Source organism: Erithacus rubecula (genome assembly GCF_903797595.1).
Source record: "Erithacus rubecula genome assembly, chromosome: 1".
NCBI lineage: Eukaryota > Metazoa > Chordata > Aves > Passeriformes > Muscicapidae > Erithacus > Erithacus rubecula.
Genome location: NC_136658.1, coordinates 6,817,982 through 6,834,201, shown reverse-complemented (window position 1 = coordinate 6,834,201; position 16,220 = coordinate 6,817,982).

The window sequence follows — 16,220 nt, the reverse complement described above, 5'->3', positions numbered from 1 at the left end:
GAATAATGATTTTTAGCATAGACTAGCCCAAATAAGAGCTAGACTGAGACCAGAATGCTGATACGACTTTTTTTCCATGAGCACCAAGAGGTAGGAATAGAAGTCATATTTGAAGTATTATATTTAAATTTGCTTAAATAATTCTGCTGAGTTTTGCTTACTAGAACACCTATATATTTTCAGGATAAAGAATTTGTTTATCATATTCTTCAGTTAGGTTTAAAACATGATAAATTTCATAAGCTAATAATGTTCAAATTTCAAAAGCAGGCAGAATAGAAAAATAAACCCTAAAAATAAAGCTGAAATGCTTTAAAATACCTTGAAATATCTACATATATCCATGCTTGTTTCAGAATACCTTTATAATCCTATTGGTTTGTTTGCAGTATACAGTGTCTTCATTTATCCAAGCATGTGTTCTGATTCCCAGATCAGTCACCTCTAAATTTACTTTAATTGATGTATTTCCTTCCCTGAAATTTTATTATCTTTGTTTGATGTCATGATGGGTTTTAAATTCATGGAAATTCACTAGTGCTTTTATTATTGAGGCCTGAAGCCTATGCAATTCTACAGCAAGCGATAATTTTTCATTTTACTCAATTTGGGCTTTTCTTTCTTTGCCATATAATTAGACCTAAGTTTTTCCATTATAAAATATATATTTAATACAAAGACAAACAATTTTTTTTCCAGTAGAAAAGAAGGACTGAAATAACTAAAAGTATTTAATGTCCTTACTGGGATATTGTGAACTAGAAAAATTTCAAATCATTAAAGAAGACACATTTAAAAAATAACTGTCATGCCCACATATATATTCTGAAAGTATCTGGAATAAGGTACTGCATGAAGTAATTCACTGTGGTGCTTATCCATCAACAGCATTCCCATTTCTCAGAGCTCCTAAATGTGTGTTAACTTTCATAAAAATACAAAAAAGCTCAGTCTTCCTAATAAATAAGGATAACTTCAGCACATACTTTAATGTCCTGCTTAATTAAGCAACAGATCAATTACTAAGATCACATTTCTGTGAATAAAATGACAAACCTATGGCCTGGGATTAGTTTGTTGTTCTATGAAAGAATATTTCTGAGGAGATTGTAGAATCTTTTGGGTAAAAGAAAGTAAACTTTAATTTGTTAATTATTAAAGAAAATTTAAAATATAATAAAAAGAATAAATTATTAATTCATTTTAAAAAAGGATTCTGTCATTTCTGTGATGACCATTTGTTTCCTCACCATGGTGTAAACAAACAGGAGTGCTGTTCTGTGCTAGGTGCACTGAGAGCTTTGAATTCCTAAGAATTTATTGACCAGATGAATCATATGTAACTATATTATGGTCAGCAATATCAAACTGGCACAAGAGCCTTCTCATCTAACATATCTTCATTAACACTTTTTTTTTACAATCAGTTTATTTTAAAGAAAGTTAATTTAATTGCATCTTGTATATACTTTTACCACACATATATATTACCTTAGGAAACACCCTAAAATACAAATCTCAACTAGCTTCCTATTTCAAGTACGAAATGTTTAAAAGGCTCTACAAGTGCCCTTTTTTTACCTTTTTTTTTTTTTTTTTAACTTCATAGAAGACTTCTCAGATGCATTGGAGTTTGTGATATCTCCGACACACTGAAAAAAAAGCAAATTTAGGTATTTATGTATCATTTTTCTGCAAGATTATCACTATTTCTGCTTTTCATGGAGTTTTGCTAATCCGTCACATCCATTTATCCAAACTGCTGCCTCTGACAGATCTAATGAATGGCACATTTTGTAGCATGTTGACTGGTAAAATATTTTAAAAACAAGGACAAGATTGACTGAGGTCAGTAAAAATAAATAGCTTATCTCTGTGCTACATCCTCTTTGCCTTCATATATTTTTTCTTGTCAAAGACATCAGTAATGCTTCATTTTCAGAGTCACTGTTTAGAAAGGCTGAGGATTTAAATGTCACCCTTCATTATTGTTTGATGTGATAAAGTTTTCATGCCACAGACTTCCTGAGTAAGGATAACTGTTTATCCAATTCTTTTAGGAAAAGTATTAATTTTGCTTCTTAAACCAGTTCTTTATCAGAAACCTTTTGTTCTTTGTTACATACACTATTAAATAGATCTTATGAGACTTAAAGTTCATCTACAAAAGTATTTTATGCGTTTTCTGAAATGTCCTTTACATGTTTCACTTCTAAATTCTGCCAGGTAAGGGCTTGATAACTTTTCCCAATAGGAGAGATGGTAGTGAGGTGACACAGTGAATTAACTTGAAGACATTCAGGACAGAATGCTCCTCATGCCTAAAGAGGAGTAAATCATTGCACCACCTACACATCCTAGCCCAATAAAGAAAGGAAAAAAAAACCCCAAAAAAACCAAAACAAAGAAAAAAAAAAACCAAAACCCCAAATCAAACAAACAAAAAAAAAGTATTTTTCTCCAAATTCAACATGTGAGCTAAAAGCTTCCTGCTTTACTCAGAACCCTGCTGGGCCAGGCAATAAAAAATGGCCAAACTAATCAACAGTTTCTTGCACAGAAAAGCTTGTAGGACATCCAGCCTGTATCCATCCAGCTGGGAGGAATGATGTTCTTTTCAGCTCAGCCCACAGCTGGTGGGGACACCCCACTGTCTACAGGGATCTGTGCAGGGCACATACTTCCATTCCAAAGGAATGAAATTAATACAAATGCCTTGTTTGAGCACTGATAATTGAGTGGAATAAATGGAGGCTTAGTCCTAATGAAATGTTTCTTCCATAATACCAGTCCCAAAACCAGCAAGAGCCAGAAGAGTTTAAAAAGGTAAAACACACATCCCATGCATGCTAATTATTCCTGCCAGGATTTCTATCCATTCTTGAAGGAAGGAATGTGGCATATAATGAAACTGTATTAACTGCATGAACAGAAGCTTGCCAAGGCACATGCTATTTTAATAGATTTATATTCTTAATCTAACTTTCAGCATTCTTGCTACTCTCCCTCATCTGCAATATTCCTTTACTCTGAGATCTGCATTCCCATCCACGATCCCAGAGTTTCAACACCAATATATTTTGGGTTATACAGGCGGGTGAAAACCAAAACCCTTTTAATTCTTAAGATTCTGATTGCAGTTGAGGCAGGATCTTACACTGGGGAGTGTGGAAACAGTGTAATTTTCTACCCCTTTGTTCTTTGCAAATATGAATACATCATATACAGACACTTCTTAAGTGTCTGCAATTAAAGAAAGGTAAATTGTGTTTGATTCCATTATAGGTTAAGACATTTATCTTTTACTAAAATTATGGTTTCCGAATTATGATGGTTTGCTTTCCATTTTCTTACAAGTATGCCTTTGAATCTTATGGAAGACTAGAGAAGGATTTCATCAGGGATCCTTCCAAGCTCTCTCTGTTGTTTATGGCATTTTTTTAGCAGCATTATTGGTGTTGGAAGGCTTTCCTTGTCTGCATTTCTATTCTGTGAAGTTTTCATAATTAGGTATGTATAATTAAGATTTCCATTAGTGGGGATTTTTTTAAATTCCCCATGTCCCAGTAAAAATGACAGATAAATGCCTTGAGACTGTTATGCCTTAATTGTTCCCCAGGAGTTAGATTACTGAGTTAAGACCTGATTCATACACATTTTATGCACCATTTCCTTGACTTTTTTTTTTTAAATTTAACATTTTGCTCAGAAGCTTAATATTACTGAGAAAAGTGCCAATACTCCTTATTTACATGAATCCCTTGAGAACAGTTGCCATGTCTTCCCTCTTCACCTCATTATGCACTACATGCATTCCAAAGAGGAGGAAGAATCAGATGCAACAGCCCAACTAACCAAATATTTACAGCTTTTTGTTGTTATTTCAACCTTTCAGATAAATCATGCCATAGATTTCAGCAGTATATACCTCAGAAAAGCCCTTCTGAATACACATCAGTGTAAATAAAACCAGATTTTGAATACTAAGAGACAGCCATCAAAAGAATGATCAAGAAAATGGGAGCACACATAGCAGTCTGTTTTTCAGACTTTATAAATATTTCATCATAAGACATAGTCACTATTATGCAGGGGTGAGCTGCTGAAAGAATATTAAAATAATTTGCTTAAGAGTCAGACATTGAGTTAGTACAAGTCATACTGCTCCTCTTTTCCATGGAAATCAAACAGCAATGGGAAGAGGAGCTTCTGTCACAGCCAGTAGGGATAATTCAGCTCCCAGAAAAATGCTGGAGTTGGGAAAGGTCCTGGTGCAACCTTGCTCTAAGTGGAATGAATCATCTCCATACTAGCCCTGCTGTATGTGACAGTAATATTAGTGCAACACAGCTGGAAAAAAAACAGTCATGACATATTTACTGAAAAGCATTTTTTCATTTAGCATAAAACAAGCAAATTTACTCCCTTTGCCTTTTCTGATAACTTACCTGCCACTTCAGTGTCCCAAAAACCAAGAGTCTGTCAGCCTAAAGGGCACTGAACATGATAGGAAACAGAATTACTTCTGTACTCCTCTGCTTTGGAGACCTATTCTACAAACAAACAAACAAAAATCAACAACAAACAAACAAAAACCCCAAAAGCAAACAAAAAACCACAAAATACACACACACAAAAAAAAAATCACAAAAAACCCAACAACCTACTGGAGAATTTCTTTTTGTTGCCCTCCAAAGCCCCTCATATTTTTTCATTGTCAAAAGTATCAGGCAAATATATTGGTGACAGTTTTGCTACTCCCAAGAGTGAAGCTGTGGAGAACAAATTCTGAATTTGGCTATTGGAATACAGTTAGGTCAAATAAACCTTTTAAAAAACCAACTACTAATTCCTTGCAATGAAAAACAGCAGTGAAGTGAATTTAATGTGTTTTCCTTCAGTGGGTCATGTGTTAAAAGACATGCAATAAAGAAAAAAAAAATTAGTTGCCCAATATTATGCAGACAAAATAAAGGGATAAAGTTCACAGAAAATGTGACTTCTTTTTTTTTCATTGAAAATGGAAAAACTTGCCTCTCCCCTGTGTCAATGTTTCCCAAATTCTTCTCCTTTTCTCTCCCTTCACACAAAGTAAAGATAGCTGAAAAGAGACTGTAACCCAAAATGCTTGGGATACCAAAAACCCAGGCAGGTCATTATAAGAGGATACAAATGCCCAGGGAAATATTTACATGCAAATAAAACAATATCAACAGAAAAAAACCACAAACTCCCATATCAGCTGTTTTATATATCTGTGCTGTATAAAGCTCCACATGTTTCTGTTGCAATCACATGTGTACTTTTTTGAGGGTCATGCTGCTTCAATATTATTTCACAGTTCTTCCAGAGGCTTTAAAGAGGTTGAATCTTTATGATTCACTCACCTGAGAATCTCTTCAGAAGCTTTCAGAACTCTTGCTGAGCTAAAGCTCCAAAGGAAGAACAAATGATCTATTCCTTTTCTAAAGGAACTGAAAATTACTCTTTATTTGGCCAGATGAAAGTTTAAAATATTTTTTTATTTGTTTGCAATAATTGGCAAATGCATGTTCAAAATTAAATGCTTGGGATATATTTCTGCCTGTGAACACACATACTGGATGCTTAAAATTATGATGTATTCATTACCTCCCACCATTGCTGTTGAAGCTTTTCATTCCTGAGCAAAAGAGGCAAAATTAATATTCCCTGAGGATACATACAAGTGTTTATAACTATAACAGTTACAAATAAATATGTAATAATTAACCTATGTCTTTAAAGCAAGTAATTACATCCTTTTTCCCAGCCCCCAAGCTGTACATTCATACACAGCTCTTGATGAATTTAAGCTACTCTTACCAAAACAATAACTCATAGGAGTCACCAATACCCCTTATGCTGAGAAACATATTGTAAAAAATGGGACAAGCTTCCTGTGCTCCTCCACAAAAAAAAAAATCTGAACTAACCCTTAAAGGAATAAAAGAGCTTGTTCTCAATTGTCTCAAGACATTGTGATTCTCCTAGAAGTTATATAGTCAAATCCCTATGCCTCCTTTTCCTATTTTTTCCACTTTTACATTTGACTTTTTGAAGAATAAAGGGAAAAAATAAAATCAAATATTCTGTACCCTGATCTCCCTTTTCTTGCTAACAAACCTAGAGCCCACAACTTATTTGATTGTGAATAAAAGTCAATGTTATCTGTCATTGATTTCATTTCAGGAAGGACAGTCTCATTCTATATTATTTGACATGTGTGTGTACACAATCTCTGGAATAAAAATACTTTCTTCTTGGAACATATCACTATTCATGTTCATCTTACATTTTTACAGAAAACTCATTATTTGTATCCTAGAGAAACTCTTTAACTGAAACAGGAGATTATTTCAAAAGTTTACAACTCATTCAGAACCACATAAAGCTAGAAAGATGATTTTCTAGAGGTTAACTGCTCATCTAAATGATTTTTGCAGTAAGACCTTTTTAACAAAATTAAACATACCCCAAAATGCCCTGCTTAGAAGAATAGTCAGGAATACAGAGGTTTCAGAAGTTGAAATCATTGGTACTGTAGTACTGCCCAGGTGACCTCAAAATGGAAGTGATGATTTAAAAATAAATCTGGATTTCTGACGATCATCCTCTGGTAATTACATATTTTATGTATTTTGTATTGACATCATCTTTTCACCAGAAAAGGGGTGTGGTACCCATTAGGCAAATTACAATGATTATAATAATATAATTACAAGTAAATGAGTTTATAGGGAAGTAATAAATAGATGCATTCTACTAGAACATTCTAAAAATAGTTAAACCCTGGTTTGAAAAAAAGTTGAATTTTAGGCATTTTTAGTTAAGCTTTCTCATTTGATGTCTACAAAGATAATTGAAATGTCTCCATTCCTTATCTAACTAATCTAGAGATCTAGTAAATATATATAAAAAACCCCAATAAAGCAAAAGCAAAACCAAACCAAAAAACAAAACCAAAAAAAGACAACGTATTTTTTCTTATACCATATATAACTTTAGACTTTGGGCAAGAGCACTGTGCCTGTGCTTCACCCCAGACAACTCTGGTGCAATAGTGGCAGAATCTGTAAAAGATCCCAGACACTTGAATTTTCCTAAATGCCTATGCCATCAGAGTTAAAAAAAAACAACTATAGTTCATGAAACTCTACTTGAGGGTCACAATCTTGATAAGGAATGAAGCCTTTGGTTTGATTAGAAAACACTAGTTTATTGAAATAGTCGGTTCAGAAGGAAAAAAGTCACCTTGAAAAGTCTCTCCATTCACAACTATTTGCAAGATGTTTTGCAAATGCTTATTATAAAAAATAAAATAAAAAAAAATTCTTGTTTCTTATTGCAAGATCTTAAAAGTAACTATTCCAAGCCTAAATGAAATAAGCCTGCTCTATTTATTTCAAGTGATTTATTAGGAACAGAAATGTTTCGCTCGACAAATATTTACTAATATCAGACTGAGAGAAAAATTTGGAAGCCAAGCTTCCATGGGGATGGTTTTTAAAACCTTTCCATTGGCTGATACTCCACTGTCCTCCTTACAATGGGGTGCTGTGGCACAGTTTCTATCACCCTGCTCATGGAGACTCCTCTTATTGCAGTAAGTGCCTGGCTGATTATTGTGAGCTCACAGCATTGCACTCGCTGTTCTTGAACTGGCACTGCCAGGTTAGCAATGAAGGGAGCCCTAAATTGTCTGATATGTGTTCATACACACAGAAATTGCTTCTGCCCTCAGCCTGAGTGCCTCAGTAAACTCTGGAGCCTGCTCAGCTTAAATGAGGAGGAATCTGCTAAATTATTCTTAAGAATGATGTGCAGCTGCTCGTTTGGAAATCAGCTCCTTTCCCTGCAGGGCTGCAAAGCCCAGCTGTGTCAGCCTGGGCACAGCTAACAGCTCCTGTGCTCCCACAAAGGAAAAACAGCCCTCACCAAGGGTGGGAGGATGGGGGTACTGCTAATTACTTTGTCTTTTAAAGACATCTCCTGGTTATCATCTCAAGTGTGCTATCTCTTCATTAAAAATGGGATAAATCACACTGTGTGCCATTGCTGGAGATCACAAGGGCAACCCTAACACAGGATGGATATTTTTAATAATATCTTTGCAAAAAGAGAAAAAGCCGCTATCTCCCAAAAAATGAAACAAAACACGAACCAAATGGAACAAATAAACAAAAATTCCTAACAAAGCCACACGAGACAAACTCTACTGTATGACTCTCACTACAGTTTAAATATCCTCTACACAATTTCCAGCACCTTTTTCTGTGTGATAAAGAGCAACTGATCTATGGCTTGAGTGATAATTGACTCTGGATACTAGTCAGATTGAGTGTTTTTCCCATAACAATACTAGACTTCAGTTTGTGTGTCATTCTCTAGATGGTAATTCAATATTAAATGTGTTTGTAAAAAATCTTTAAATATCTCTTTTTGTAGATAAGTTTTCTACTGTTTTCTAATCCCATAGTAAGTAAAAGGAGCCAAGTTAAAAAATGTAAGATATTGTCAATGCTTCTAAGGAAAGGTAAGTGGGCAGAAACAAGAAACAAACCCTCAGCAAGATGGTTGAGGCTCAGATTTTTTTTTTTTTTTTTTGGCAGTGGATTTATACAAAACAAAACGTTTTTCTCTGTTGGATATCACTGAAAGTCCAGAAGGAGCATGCACCAGTAATACTGCATTTTTGCTGAATACACAAAGCACTAAGGTGCCATTATCTATAGGTGATGGGCAAGTTCATCTATTTGTCTAATATTAACTGAAAAGTATTTGGTCAACAATTTCATTGCTGTTCTTTCAAAATCATGATCCATTCTCCCTTATTCTTCACTAATTAAGTTTTGTTTATTCTTTCCTTAACTTAAAATAGGCTGTTTACTTCAAAACAATGTTTTTTATAATGTTATGTTTTTTTTGGCTCCAGTATATGTGTGTTTACATCATGAACCCAGCAGAGCTGAGGCATAATTCCTCAAGGTGTAATTCATATATAGATATATCTTTCTCCTTCTGTAGATTTCAAGAATTCTATCCTGTGTCCAAAGAAATTATCTTTGTGCTAGACAGTGTTAGAAATGTGGGAAGAAAAGAAACATGTTATTCCCTCACTGATGATGATTACTATCATATGGCAAATGGCTCCCATTTCAGCTTCATTCTCATAGATAGAAAATCCTATTTTTTTTTCTCTTTGTCTCCTACTGATTCAAAACATCAGTAGTCTTCAACAGAAATTTAAATGCCTGTGTAGGTCAAGTCTGCATCAACCCTGAACTACAAGATAAGGAATCAGCAGGTTACAAGCAGTTACAGTATTATAAACATTTCTGCAGGCAAGTCACTGGCTCAGGTTCCTAAAGATTATAATAAGCAGATACAATCATTATTAAGACATCAAAATAAAATATATCATTCCAACTTGTAAATGTTGGAAAGTTACTAATTAAAAATTTTGTAGAAATTTTTTTTTAAATCTTTTTGGGCGAATGAAACAGGTTTAACAAGCAGAACTATTTATATGTTCAGTTTTTTGTTTCCTTTGGCAAGCACAGACTTTGAAAACCTCTTCTGAGCATACCAGGTGCCTTGGACACAACATATTTGAATGTAAAAACAGCAGAGGTTAAAACCTATGCTGGACTATTTTCACTTTTTATGTGAGACTCATCTTTTACAAGCACACTCTGACAGTACAAAACCACAGGAACTGTGACTGAAGTTACCCTGTCTGTGCATCTCTTTTAACTTCTACAAACAGCAGATGCAGCCACACAGGATCTGGATGCTGGTGAAAAGTACCCTGAACAAAAAAAAAAAAAAAACATTTCCCTGGTGCTAGGGCTGTGTGCAGTTTAAGAGTCCTCCCCACATCACTCATCAAGTCAGGATGAAGAGTAACTCCTGAAAACCTTGGCAGATGCTAGAAGCTAGGAGAAAGATAACTGAGGGTAGAAAAAGTCATGCAAATTGAGATGGATCAATTTGTGAACTAGGCCATTGAAACAAAGACCATGAGTCTAGAAATAAGGTTTTGAGATGAGGAGATAACTCCTAACAATGACTAATACTAGAAATTCAGCTTCTTTTCAGGTTAAAAAAAAAGATAGCTGACTTCTGTATTGCATGTAATTATCCTTAGAAGACAGTACAGAAAGCAAATGAAGTGAAGAAAGGTAGAGCAAGAATAAGTACATGAAAACAGATAATTCAACTGAGAATTTTTTTTTTTTTTTTTAACTTGGCTTGTAATAAATGTTATCAGAATAAGTTAAGACAGCTGCTGCATCTCTTGGTTCCAAAGGTTTTCAGTTCATAACTGCACATTCTTTTGGAGCACAGGTTTTATTCAGCCAATTTGCTTTTATCAAGGGAAGTGTTCCAGTCAATGTAATGAGAGATATATCAACATCAGACTGGATGATGTATCTGTGCCTGAATATCTGACACTATCTATTTTGAAGGTTTATGGAGGGCATAGAAGTTTGTTAGTTTGGGGCCTTTGTGTTTAGTTGATTTAAATTTTATAGGAGTTTTTTTTGTTTGTTTGTTTATAGGAGTTTTTGTGTATGTTTTGTGTGGTTTGTTTTGTTGGGGGCTTTTTTGACAGCTGCCAAACAGAGCTTACAGTCTTGCAGGGTTATAAATCAATTAGATACCATGGTATGTCAAATAAACATGGAAATGTTTTCCTACAGTAGCTGTCATGTCCTTCCATGACAAACAAAACCACATTTAGTGCATTGGTTTTTTGTTTTTTTACTTTTGCAACTTGATTCTTCTGAACTAATAATAAAGCAGTTCATTTTTCACTGAAAATCCCAGAAGAACAGAATTACCTAATTCAAGTAAGAAGCAAGTGATCTGGCTTTTCACTCAGAAAAACCTGTTCAGCTGGAGCAGAATCCTGTACTGGAAATATTTTACAGCTAAAATGGTGTCTTCACCAGTAACCAGTACCACACCAGCAGCATGTACTGCTATATTTCTCATATGCTGACATCACTGCCCTTCTCCAAGTCAAACCATCCCATCTTTTGCACAGGAAGCTGCACAGACCTTAGCACAGTTGTGCTGTAATAGTGCAGGACATTCCACTTGTGGTATCTTGTCAATGACTGATTCCACAAGCTGCTCCATCATCCTGAGCTGAGAATTTTCACAGTACAGAGCAAAGGACTTGTTGTTTCACATCAAAAGGTGTTGAGTAACTTGCTTGGACAAAATCAAGTAGGTCAGACTGAATCAGACTGTGGAACAAAATCAAGACCATACCCAAAATATTGGTAACAATCTCAGCTTATAACAGAGCTCAGAGGCAGCTCAGTTCAAACATGAGGACAAACACCTGGCTGATCTTTTAGGGGACTCCACATTTTATCCTGCACTAATATTGCCTTTCAGATTTCCTAGGACATGTAAAGATTCTTAGGCAAAGATGCCCTTTAGGAAGAGTTTGGAAATGTCCACAGGAGATGCCTTTCAGAAATAGGATGAGGATAATGCCTTTTCTTGTTTAGAAGGGGACGACAAGCCTGTGTTGTATCCCAGGGACTGCTACACTTTATTATCTCACTTCATCAATAAGGACTCTGCATACAGACCTGGAACCTTAACATGCCCACTATAAAGGATTACTTCTCCAGAAATACTTGTATTTCCTGTACAGGAGCATAATGTCCTTCTAAATTAAATAGGAGGAATCCTGGAAGAAGTTTTTCTCCTCTTTAATATGTTTACAAAGAAAGGCCCTTTGTGTTGCTTGGTTTTATTCCCTTTTGAAGCCATTTCATTTTCCATGTTGAAAAACTTTCCTGCATAGGGAAACTATAGATAAAAGGAACTACTGCAGATCACAAAGTTAGATTGATATATATACATATTTCTGTATTTATACATGTGAAACAACTTGCATGCTATTAAAAAAAAATTCAAAGGACAAATTCCATTAACTCCAGGAATTCTTTATAGTACCAACATATGAATATTTTTTCTAGTTATGGTGCTGGCCACTTTCATATTTAGGAATATATCTTGGTTGTTGAATATGTTATTGATATAAACAGCATCCAGAAATTTCTGTCATATTGATCTTGTGTCTTATCACAGGAATTGTCCAGGTTTACTGGACTTTTTCATCTCTTTTACCAGATATTGCAATGTTCCATTGCACATTTTTTAATAAAAAATTAAATAAAAATATGTAGTAATTCAACTGCTTGAAATAGTTGAATATTCTTTTGGGGGGGGGATAAAAGAATTGGCAACATTTTGATAATACAGAATAATCTAAATAATTTAAAGTTTCTTATGCTAAAATTAATAGTGTAAATGATGCTTTACTTGAATTAGAATTACCTCTTTTTCATAAGGGGAATGAATTAAAGAAATAAAGCCTCTAGATTCCTATTAGAACAGTAACTCCTGGATAAGTGCCACATCTGCCTTGTGTAGTTTAATTTACTGATGATTTTACTTTTTTTCCTCAGGAAAACATAGTATTTATTCTTATAATATGACATGTCACAATATTACAATGATTATCCAGTTGCTTTATGTTTGGTCATAATACCATCTGCTTTGCAGCTAGCCTTCTTTTGCATGTGTACCATCTGGAACATCTATCTATATTCTAATTATTGTACAGATGAGATTTTTGTTTTTACAGAAACACCATATTGGCTGTATCCTTCATCGATTTCTTAATTTAAAAAAAAAAAATACAATGCAAAATAATGTAGAACAGAAGCCAAAGCTTGGCATCTTAAATTAGTTCTAGCTGTCTGATTTTCCTCTGCATTTCTCCTAAGGAATGAAACAAAACCAGAAACATAAATGTGTTTACAACTACTTTGCTATTTATTTTAGGAGAAACAGGATCTGGGTTTTTAGGCAAGATAAGATAGTTCTTTTAGTTTTAAGTAGTTGGTGGTTATATATGCACCAAATTTTCCCACATTTAACTCAATTCTGTTCTCCACCATTCTGTGCAAGTATAAAAACAAAAGTTCAAAATGCTCCTAAGACCCTCCTCAGTCATTTGCATCCATTTGCCTCACACAGACCATCAGCTCTTACATTGTTTATTCGTGACAAAATATCATTTGGTTAAGAGTCCATAACAAATTCATTATGTCTCAGAGTTCCAGCAGGAGGGAGATTTGGCAATAATTTGCAGGGAGGGGTAGACAGTGACTCAACAACAGCAAAAGTAGTACATTGTGGCAGTGACCCATCCTATGCTTTTTAAAATAACCTTATCTTTTTCTAACTTTTCTCTGCTTTTCTCTTTATTTATCTCTGCCTCACACACTATTTTATAAAAATATACCAATTTTTTGGCATCAACATTTAATCTCGTTTGGTTTTTATCTTTTTTTCTGGGGATTGTTGTGAACTTTCAAAGTTCTTTCCATTATATTCACAGAGACTTAGTTTTCTTTGCCTTTCTGTGTTTAAACCAGTTAGTAACACCCATACCAACAGGTCAGCAGGGTCTGCACTATTGCCCAGAAATGCTCCAGGACATGTCTTACAAACATAATATCCAACTAGGACCTTATTGCACCTTGACATCCTTCCAGCTGGAGCACCAGGGCTGTGGAAGGGAAGAAACAGAGAAATAGAGTGGGATTGCTCCTGGATCTCAAAGAGAAAAGCATGATGAATAGCATGATAAAATACCAGCTTTCACAGGGTAAAATAAATACAAGAACATAGAGAGCAAGTATAATTATACATGCTGGAACTCCCCTTTTATGCAGTATTGGGCACACCCTGGGTGGAATTTTTTTAGGGCCTGATGAACAGACTCTGTGGAGAACCTCCTTCCTTTTCCCATACTGTGCCTTTGATTTGGTGCAAACAAGAAAAACTGCTGCTCTATACTTCAGATTTTCCTTCCAATAATTATCCCACCTGTTAAGGCAGAGAAGCAACTAATACCTATTTAATTTATTTCTAAAATAAGGGATGCCTCTGGTACATCAGGTCTGTGAGATGCACTCTACACAATCCCTTAATAATTATATAATATCAGGGCATCATCACAAATTGTTGAAATTCCCAATGCTTAGCATAGATATAGGAAAACTTGGAAGCTTTGCACAAAAGGCCATATGAAAAAACATATAAGTATTTCAGTTTGCATAGAATGTCTATTTTCATTCATACTTTATTGTAGTGAGAGTACTTTGATTATAGAGATATATGAAACACTAGAGGATTCTATCTGGCAACCAAGGGATTTTTTTTTTTTTTTTTGTTTATAAAAATTATGTCCCTGGAACAATTTCAAATATCACATAAAACACCCATTTCATAGTAGGAAATAGTACAACATTACAGCAATTTTCTGGTCCAAAACCAGCCTGGCTTCAAATTAGAACATTGAATTTCAGGTAAAGACTGAAAAATTTATTTCCAACTTTATCCTGCTTTGCCTTTTTTTTTGTGGTTTTTTTTTTTTTTTTTTTTTTTTTTTTTTTTGTCATTACAAAAGAATACTCAACATCCAATCATCCAGATATGAGTGTTTCTTACTCTTTCTATGCTGGAAAAAATGAAAATCAGGTTGTGTTAAATTATAAATCTTTTATTCCAATCTCAGTCCTACCTTAAGTAACTTTGAGAAGACTCATTTGTAATAATTAATAACTTTCCCTTTAGGATGAAAGGTGGAGGTCATAATTAAGCACTGATATGAAAAGCACAAAAATGTTAAAATCACATATAATAGGTCTGGGGTATACCATACAACTGCCACATTCAATATTTATTTTACTTCCCCAAAACTTTGATGTATTTTGTAAGACAGAGGCTTTCTAGCTGCAATTGCAGCAATGTAACACGTATTTTCCAAAGGTATGAATCCATAAGATAAAGGTGGTTTCACTGCTATTTTTCATACAGTGCCTTACTATTTATCACCTATTGCACAGCTGCAGCAAAAGTTTCTTTCCTGCTAGCACACAGTAATTAACAGGAAAGAGAAGAGAGCAAGAGACACTTCTTAAAGAAAAGAACAATTTAAACCACTCTTAAAATCACTTTCATTATAATCAACATTTTTACCTAAAAGGTAACTTGCAGTTTGAGATCATCTGTGACCTTTAAGAATATCATCATGGGTACGTGTTTAAAATACATATTGCACTGAGTAGGGTGTCCAATTTATGTAGTCTGGTTTTCAACTTTGTACAGGATTTTTTCTTGTGTTTGCAACCCAAGTTTTCTTTCTTTCATATTAAAATTTACATAGTAGTTAAACCTGAGACAAAACCAATTGAATAAAATGCATCAAGTAAAATCATAGAAAACTATCTTAAACTGAAATGCTGAAATACACCATCAAATATGCTAAAGGCTATTGCTTCCCTTAGCGTAATATTGCTTGCTTTTAAATTGTTCTCTTCTGGCAAGAAATCAATAAAATACAGAATTCCTTTAATTAGATGGAATTTCAAATTAAGTGTTTTATCCTTTTAGATTTAAAATCATTATGAAGCTAGGAAAAAGCCTACAGAAATTAATTCAATGGAGAAATTATATACAAATTGCAAGATGTTATTTAATTCTCAGTTAATTAGGTACAATATTCTCTATTTTTTTCCCAGACTGAATTGTGCAAAGTGATTCTAAAAAAATCTGGGGCTTACATAACTCTTCAGAAAAAGACCAGCTTTTGATTCAATACATATAAAGTTAAGCAAAACTAAATCTATCACTGAACTTAAAATAACTATAAAAGAATTAAAAGGCTGATGTAAAACTTTTAAAAAAGGCTCAGACCAATGACCCTGGTTAATTTTTTAAATAAGAATTTCTTGCCTATGACCTTAGCTTATAACTCTTTTATGACTCAGACTTTAATTGAGCCAGTAATTCCTAAAAGCCTAAATAATTTCCTCCCTACACCCTTTTAATACTCAATCTCTGCTTCCTCAATAATATATCCCTGCCATTCACAGTACTGAAAATAGAATTGAAATGGTTATTTATAGCCAGCATTCATCTATTTATGGAGAGATTAAGTAATATTTGAATGATGGAAGTATCTAAGTAACCAGAGCTTCCTCAAGAATCTGAAGTAGTAGTAAAAGCAGTCTCCAAGTCATTAGTGATTATTTCTCATGACTTGGAGTGTAGCTGATGCAGCACAGGTCAGGAGAAGATAAAACTTAGTGCCAACAATT